The 6,754-nt window shown below is 38.2% G+C and overlaps 1 long non-coding RNA gene across 1 annotated transcript; it reads left to right on the top strand.

The window, feature by feature from the left end:
* Positions 1-5,119: 5,119 nt before the first annotated feature.
* On the top strand, positions 5,120-6,325 carry LOC138363794 (uncharacterized). The gene is made up of 3 exons (XR_011228124.1): positions 5,120-5,618; positions 5,745-5,871; positions 6,255-6,325. It is a non-coding gene; the product is annotated as an uncharacterized lncRNA (long non-coding RNA).
* The last annotated feature ends 429 nt before the right edge of the window (positions 6,326-6,754 follow it).

Raw genomic sequence — 6,754 nt, 5'->3', positions numbered from 1 at the left:
TCGGGATTAGGTATAAATTGTGTTGAAAGAAGGAATAAAAAATACAAAAAGGGGGTTAACATAGCATAAATCAGCAATTGCACATGTTGGTGAACAGCGTTGTTTATAAAATAGCAAGACATGGGTTGACATTTAGGAGGTAAGTTAGGTTACATGGAGTTAATTAGGCAGTACTTGGTTTAACTCTTAAACTGGTTGAGAGAGGTACAGCCTTTGACATGATTGGGGAAGTCATTCCACATTCTGGGTCCCTTGATTTGTAGAGCACTTCTAGTTTGGTTACACACAGCCAAATTGAGTAACAGGAAGAGGTCTTGGACACAAATTTGTTCCATGCTAAATGTAGAGGAATCAGCTGAGTATTCCTCAAATAAAATAAGTTGCCTCAGCTTATATGGTAAATAAAATAAGCATTTCTCAAATAAGTAGCTGCCTCACCTCACTGCCTTACTGCTACATACCCTTCCCGGCATGGTGCCTTCTTTTGATAATTACTTGTTCCACACCCAAATTGTATAACAGGAAGAGGTCTTGGACCCCTACTTCCCTCTCTCTTTTTTAATAAAATATATAATTATAAAATATATAATAATAAAATATATAATTAGTCATAATTATAGCTTTAAGTATTCAATGAATAAAGTTTTTGACATTTTTACCCTTTTCCTTACCTAACATCATTTGTGCAGCATATTTTTATTTTATGTCTCACCCAGATTTAATTTCAAAATAAAATCAAACTAAATAAATTAGAAATGGGTATGTATAGCTAAGGTACACCCTTACTACTAGGTGGACAGGGGCATTTGGTGATAGTAAATGATCCCATCAGGCAGGGCTCATCACCTTCTCTCATATTTCATGTTCACCAGTGTTTATTTACTTAATAACTACTGGTATAATATCTTGCTATTATAAAACTAATTCTACTATCATCAAACACATATTTACGTCAAGTTTCAAGCAGAGAATGCATATATAACTAACACGAAGGACCCCTCTTCACTAGATTCACCAGCTATAATATTTTGGTCATGTTCCAATATCATAAATCGATCCCAGTGTTATGTAGTAGAGAAAAAATGACTTATATCCAGTTTACGTAAAGCTACGAGCGATCGAAACCACACTTAAATCCCGGAATGAACTTACGAAGGTTTTCCACTTAGGGTAGCTCTTTGAATACGGATGTAGCCGCCACGAAGGCGCTAAGAGGGAAAACGTTCTTAGCTAAGAGGAAAAACCTTCGTAAGTACCTTCCTGAATCCGGCCCCAGGAATTGATCCCGGGCGGAGGCGGAAACAAATGGCCAATTTCTTTCACCATGATGCACCTGTTCACTTAGCAGTATATAGGTACCTGAGAGTTAGACAGCTGTTACGGGCTGCTTCCTGGGGGGAGGGTGTGTGTGTGTGAAAAAAAGAATCAGTTGAATCATTGATAGTTGAGAGGCGGGCTCAAAGAGCCAGATCTCAAGCCCCGCAAGTACAACTAGGTGAGTAAACGTACATTGACTGACAGTTGAGAGGTGGAACCAAAGAGCCAAAGCTCAACCCCCGGAAGCACAATTATGTGAGTATACGCACATTGACTGACAGTTGAGAGGCGGGACCAAAGAGCCAAATCTCAACTTCTGCAAGCACAACTAGCTAGGTGAGTACAACTAGGAGAGAACACAGGTTTGAGGTTGATATCACGCCAGACCTGTCTCCTGCAGCACATATCAAGAGGATAACATCAGCGGCATATGCCAGGCTGACCAACATACGAACGGCATTTAGAAACTTGTGTAAAGAAACATTCAGAACTTTGTATACCACATATGTCAGGCCAATCCTGGAGTATGCAGTCCCAGCATGGAGTTCATATCTAGTCAAGGTTAAGACTAAACTGGAAAAGGTTCAAAGGTTTGCCACCAGACTAGTACCCGAGCTGAGAGGTATGAACTACGAGGAGATACTACGGGAATTAAACCTCACTTCGCTGGAAGGCAGAAGAGTTAGGGGGACATGATCACCACATTCAAGATTCTGAAGGGAATTGATAGGTAGATAAAGACAGGCTATTTAACACAAGGGGCACACGCACAAGAGGACACAGGTTTAAACTGAGTGCCCAAATGAGCCACAGAGATATTAGAAAGAACTTTTTTAGTGTCAGAGTGTTTGACAAATGGAATGCATTAGGAAGTGATGTGGTGGAGGCTGACTCCATACACAGTTTCAAGTGTAGATATGATAGAGCCCAATAGGCTCAGGAATCTGTACACCTGTTTATTGACTTTTGAGAGGCGGGACTAAAGAGCCAGAGCTCAACCCCGCAAACACAACTAGGTGAGTACACACACACACACCTTAATTATAGACCTGTATCATTGACAAGTGTAATAGTAAAAATATTGAAAACAATAATTAAAACTAAAGGGGTAGAACACCTTCAGAGAAATGATATAATATCAGACAGACAGTATGGTTTTCGATCTGGAAGATCCTGTATATCGAATTTACTCAGTTTCTATTATCGAGCAACAGAGATAATACAGGAAAGAGATGGTTGGGCTGACTGAACCTAAAAAAAGGCTTTCGACAGAGTTCCACATAAGAGGTTGTTCTGGAAACTAGAAAATATTGGAGGGGTGACAGGTAAGCTTCTAGCATGGATGAAAAATTTTCTGACTGATAGAAAAATGAGGGCAGTGATTAGAGGCAATGTATTGGACTGGAGAAATGTCACAAGTGGAGTACCACAGGGTTCAGTTCTTGCACCAGTGATGTTCATTGTCTACATAAATGATCTACCAGTTGGTATACAGAATTATATGAACATGTTTGCTGATGATGCTAAGATAATAGGAAGGATAAGAAACTTAGACGATTGCCATGCCCTTCAAGATGACCTGGACAAAATAATTATATGGAGCACCACTTGGCAAATGGAATTTAATGTTAATAAATGCCATGTTATGGAATGTGGAATAGGAGAACATAGACCCCACACAACCTATATATTATGTGAGAAATCTTTAAAGAATTTTGATAAAGAAAGAGATCTACGGGTGGTTCTAGATAGAAAACTGTCACCTGAGGACCACATAAAGAATATTGTGCGAGGAGCCTATGCCACGCTTTCTAACTTCAGAATTGCTTTTAAATACATGGATGGCGATATACTAAAGAAATTGTTCACGACTTTTGTTAGGCCAAAGCTAGAATATGCAGCGGTTGTGTGGTGCCCACATCTTAAGAAGCACATCAACAAACTGGAAAAGGTGCAAAGACATGCTACTAAGTGGCTCCCAGAACTGAAGGGCAAGAGCTACGAGGAGAGGTTAGAGGCATTAAATATGCCAAAACTAGAAGACAGAATAAAAAGAGGTGATATGATCACTACATACAAAATAGTAACAGGAATTGATAAAATCGATAGGGAAGATTTCCTGAGACCTGGAACTTTAGAACAAGAGGTCATAGATTTAAACTAGCTAAACACAGATGCCGAAGAAATATAAGAAAATTCACTTTCGCAAACAGAGTGGTAGACGGTTGGAACAAGTTAGGTGAGAAGGTGGTGGAGGCCATGACCGTTATGTTCAAAGCGTTATATGACAAAGAGTGCTGGGAAGACGGGACACCACGAGCGTAGCTCTCATCCTGTAACTACACTTAGGTAATTAATTATAATTACACACACACACACACACACTACAAACTACACACAGTACAAAGTGTAGCACAACGCATTGACCCTAGCAATTTAAGGCATGAACTTGGTTTATTAAAAGTTGTTCAATGTCAACCAATATTTTTTTACTAGTTATTGACCCTAGCAATTTAAGGCATGAACTTGGTTTATTAAAAGTTGTTCAATGTCAACCAATATTTTTTGACTAGTTGTATATGAAAAGGGCTGCAATTGTTCCAAGGTTCAGTACTGCAGCGTAAATAGAAAGGGAGATTTTTTATTTTTTTTATTTTTTTTCAACAAATTTTACACATTTTCAAGTGTAAATAAACTAACACACCTTTCAGATATAATCATTCTATGACCCGTTTCTGACACATTATCATATAATAAGGGATCTGGAGTTAGGGAGTTTCCAAAACATCTTTAGTTTTCCTAATACAAATATTCAAATTCCCCTAAAAAATTATGCAACTATGTCATGTTAATTGCTATTATAAAATCAATAAATGAACTTAGGAAAAAACGCTTTCTTGGAAGTTTAGATACATAAACTTCACATATATGGTGTACGTTTCATGTAAATTGAATAACAATTGAAAGAGTTATATGAACGTTTATGTTACTTGAAAATATTGAAAATAAATAAAAAAATATTAAAGTCTAAGGTGCTGCCATCTGTGGTTGAGGTTGACATTAACCAGTTTTCTCCAAAATTGGCACTCTTACAGATAGGCTTATGTGCAGTCAGGTGAATAAGTTTCATGCAAATTGTCCGATGAAAAAATGTAACAAATATATATATTTATATCAATTTTTTTAACTTAATTATTTTTTTCTAATAAAACTAATTATAATATTATTTTTAATATATGCTATTGTAATAGCCGAGAGTCATAGATATGATTTCAGTTGCCACGTGTTTGATAATCGTTTTTGACCATTTTGGAATAATTTTGACACCTACTTCAATATTTTTTTCTCCCTTCCTATTTATGCTACGATGCTGAGACTTGGACCAGATGAAACGCTTTTCATATAAAACTAGTAAAAATAGTTTGATTGAAATCGAACTAGTTTGCATTCAATGCATTTTTGTTTTAAATCTGGAGCCCATGTCCCCTTAAGGGGGCATATCAAACGCAAAAATTCGGAAAAATCGAATATTTTTGAAAAATTTATAAAAATACTACAACGTTCTGGCAACACTTTGGCGCAAACACGATAATGTTATGAAATAAATTAAAGTATTTATGGTACATTTCCATGCGTAATTGTGCAGAATCCGGTGCCCCGCGGCTGTGGCGCGCCAAGAGTATTGCGTCGTACGTTCTAAACGTCAATTTTTTCGTAATAACGTCGGAAATAACTATGTATATATGACAACAAATATACACTAATTGGCAACCGTCTCCTAGTGAAGGTGAGTGAGGTACCCAGCTACAGTCACATGGTGTGTCCTGTGGAGGTGTCGACGCGCGCTCCATTTTGGCTCCTGAAATCTCGCTTTAGTAGCGTCTAGTGCACAATGACCTATAAACGGAGGACTCGGAAGACAAAGGAAGCCAATTTGGCACGCGGTCGCCGTCTTTGGCAGGAAAAAGAGCCGCTGTAGCACAAGGGAGAGTTATATCAAGTGAGGATGTAGGCGGCCTCCCCGCCTCAGCTGTGAGAGGCCTGACGCCGCCGCCACACGCCTCGACCCTCCTCACACACACTCCTCAGCCCCTCGATGTGTATGGACCGGCCACGACAGTGCCATCTACATCTACTGGTGTGGCAGTGCCATCTACATCTACTGATGTGGCAGTGCCATCTACATCTACTGGTGTGGCAGTGCCATCTACTGGTGTGGCTGGTGTTGCAGTGCCATCTACTGCTGTGGCTGGTGTTGCAGTGCCACCTTGAGGACCCACAATTCGGACCAATTTCAATAGGTTAGTATCTTTTAGTGTTATAATTTTGTATTTTGTAATAATTGTAATATGTATGTGCAGGATATATATATGTATAATTTTTTATTTTTTTATTTTTTTTTTATTTTTTTTTTCGTTTGTTATCAGGGGATGTGCATGGAACTTGCACACCTTGCTCAATGGATGCCTATCTGCAAGGGTGCCAATTATGAACAAAATCTGTCGAAGTCAAGCTCAGCAACAGGTGGCTGAACTTTGATCTTATTTTACTCAGGTAAGTAATTTACAACTTCAAAGTACTTCATAGCTTTCATTTATTAATCAATTTACATGCAAATTACACCTTATATGTAGAGTTTGTGCTTCTACAAAACCTAGTAGACATTTTAGTCCAAAGTCCATTTGTTGATTTTATAAAAATTTATAAACATCATATATTGCATATTTTTGGAAGGGTAACTTTGAAAAATTATATTATTGCACTAAACACTTTATTGATAAAACTGATCACTACAATCCTTTATTATGTGCTAATTTTAATATCGGAGTGTTATAGAAATGATTTTAGTTGACAAATGTGGTCCCTAAAATTATTTGAAAATGTTGAAAATTCGTTGCATAATACGTTGTGTATTTTTTTTCTCCTTTTCTGTTTAGGGTGTGATGGTGAAACTTAGGCCAGTTGCAGCACTTTCTATACCCATTTCATAAATAAATTTATAAGCAAATTGAACAATTTTTAATTTCACCTTGATATGCCCCTTAAGGGCTGTGTAGGTTTTTGTGAAGTGAACAACCGCAATAGGAAACGACATCAGTGCCATAATAGTAAACTTGGAGCCTGCCAGCGGTGTGGAACAACAACATCTCAGCTGCTACAGCTGCTTCATACTCACCTAGTGTGCTCTGGTGGTTGAGCTGGCCGGTAAGAGCCTCTAGTTAACGGTGTACAGTGTTTTTAGTATAACAAATAGTCTTGGATATTAGCTAAAGAACGTAAACACTCTTGAAATATACGCCTCACGTGGGCACTAGTTTTTCACACAAAAGTGTCACAAAACCATACTGCCAATCCCCCCCAAACCCATATCATACACCATCCGCCACACACACACACACACACACACACATACATCCTCATTTCATTTCCTCCCTCT

The sequence above is a fragment of the Procambarus clarkii genome, chromosome 11 (assembly GCF_040958095.1).
Source record: "Procambarus clarkii isolate CNS0578487 chromosome 11, FALCON_Pclarkii_2.0, whole genome shotgun sequence".
In the NCBI taxonomy this organism is placed as follows: domain Eukaryota; kingdom Metazoa; phylum Arthropoda; class Malacostraca; order Decapoda; family Cambaridae; genus Procambarus; species Procambarus clarkii.
This window is presented reverse-complemented; position numbering and strand designations above follow the sequence as displayed.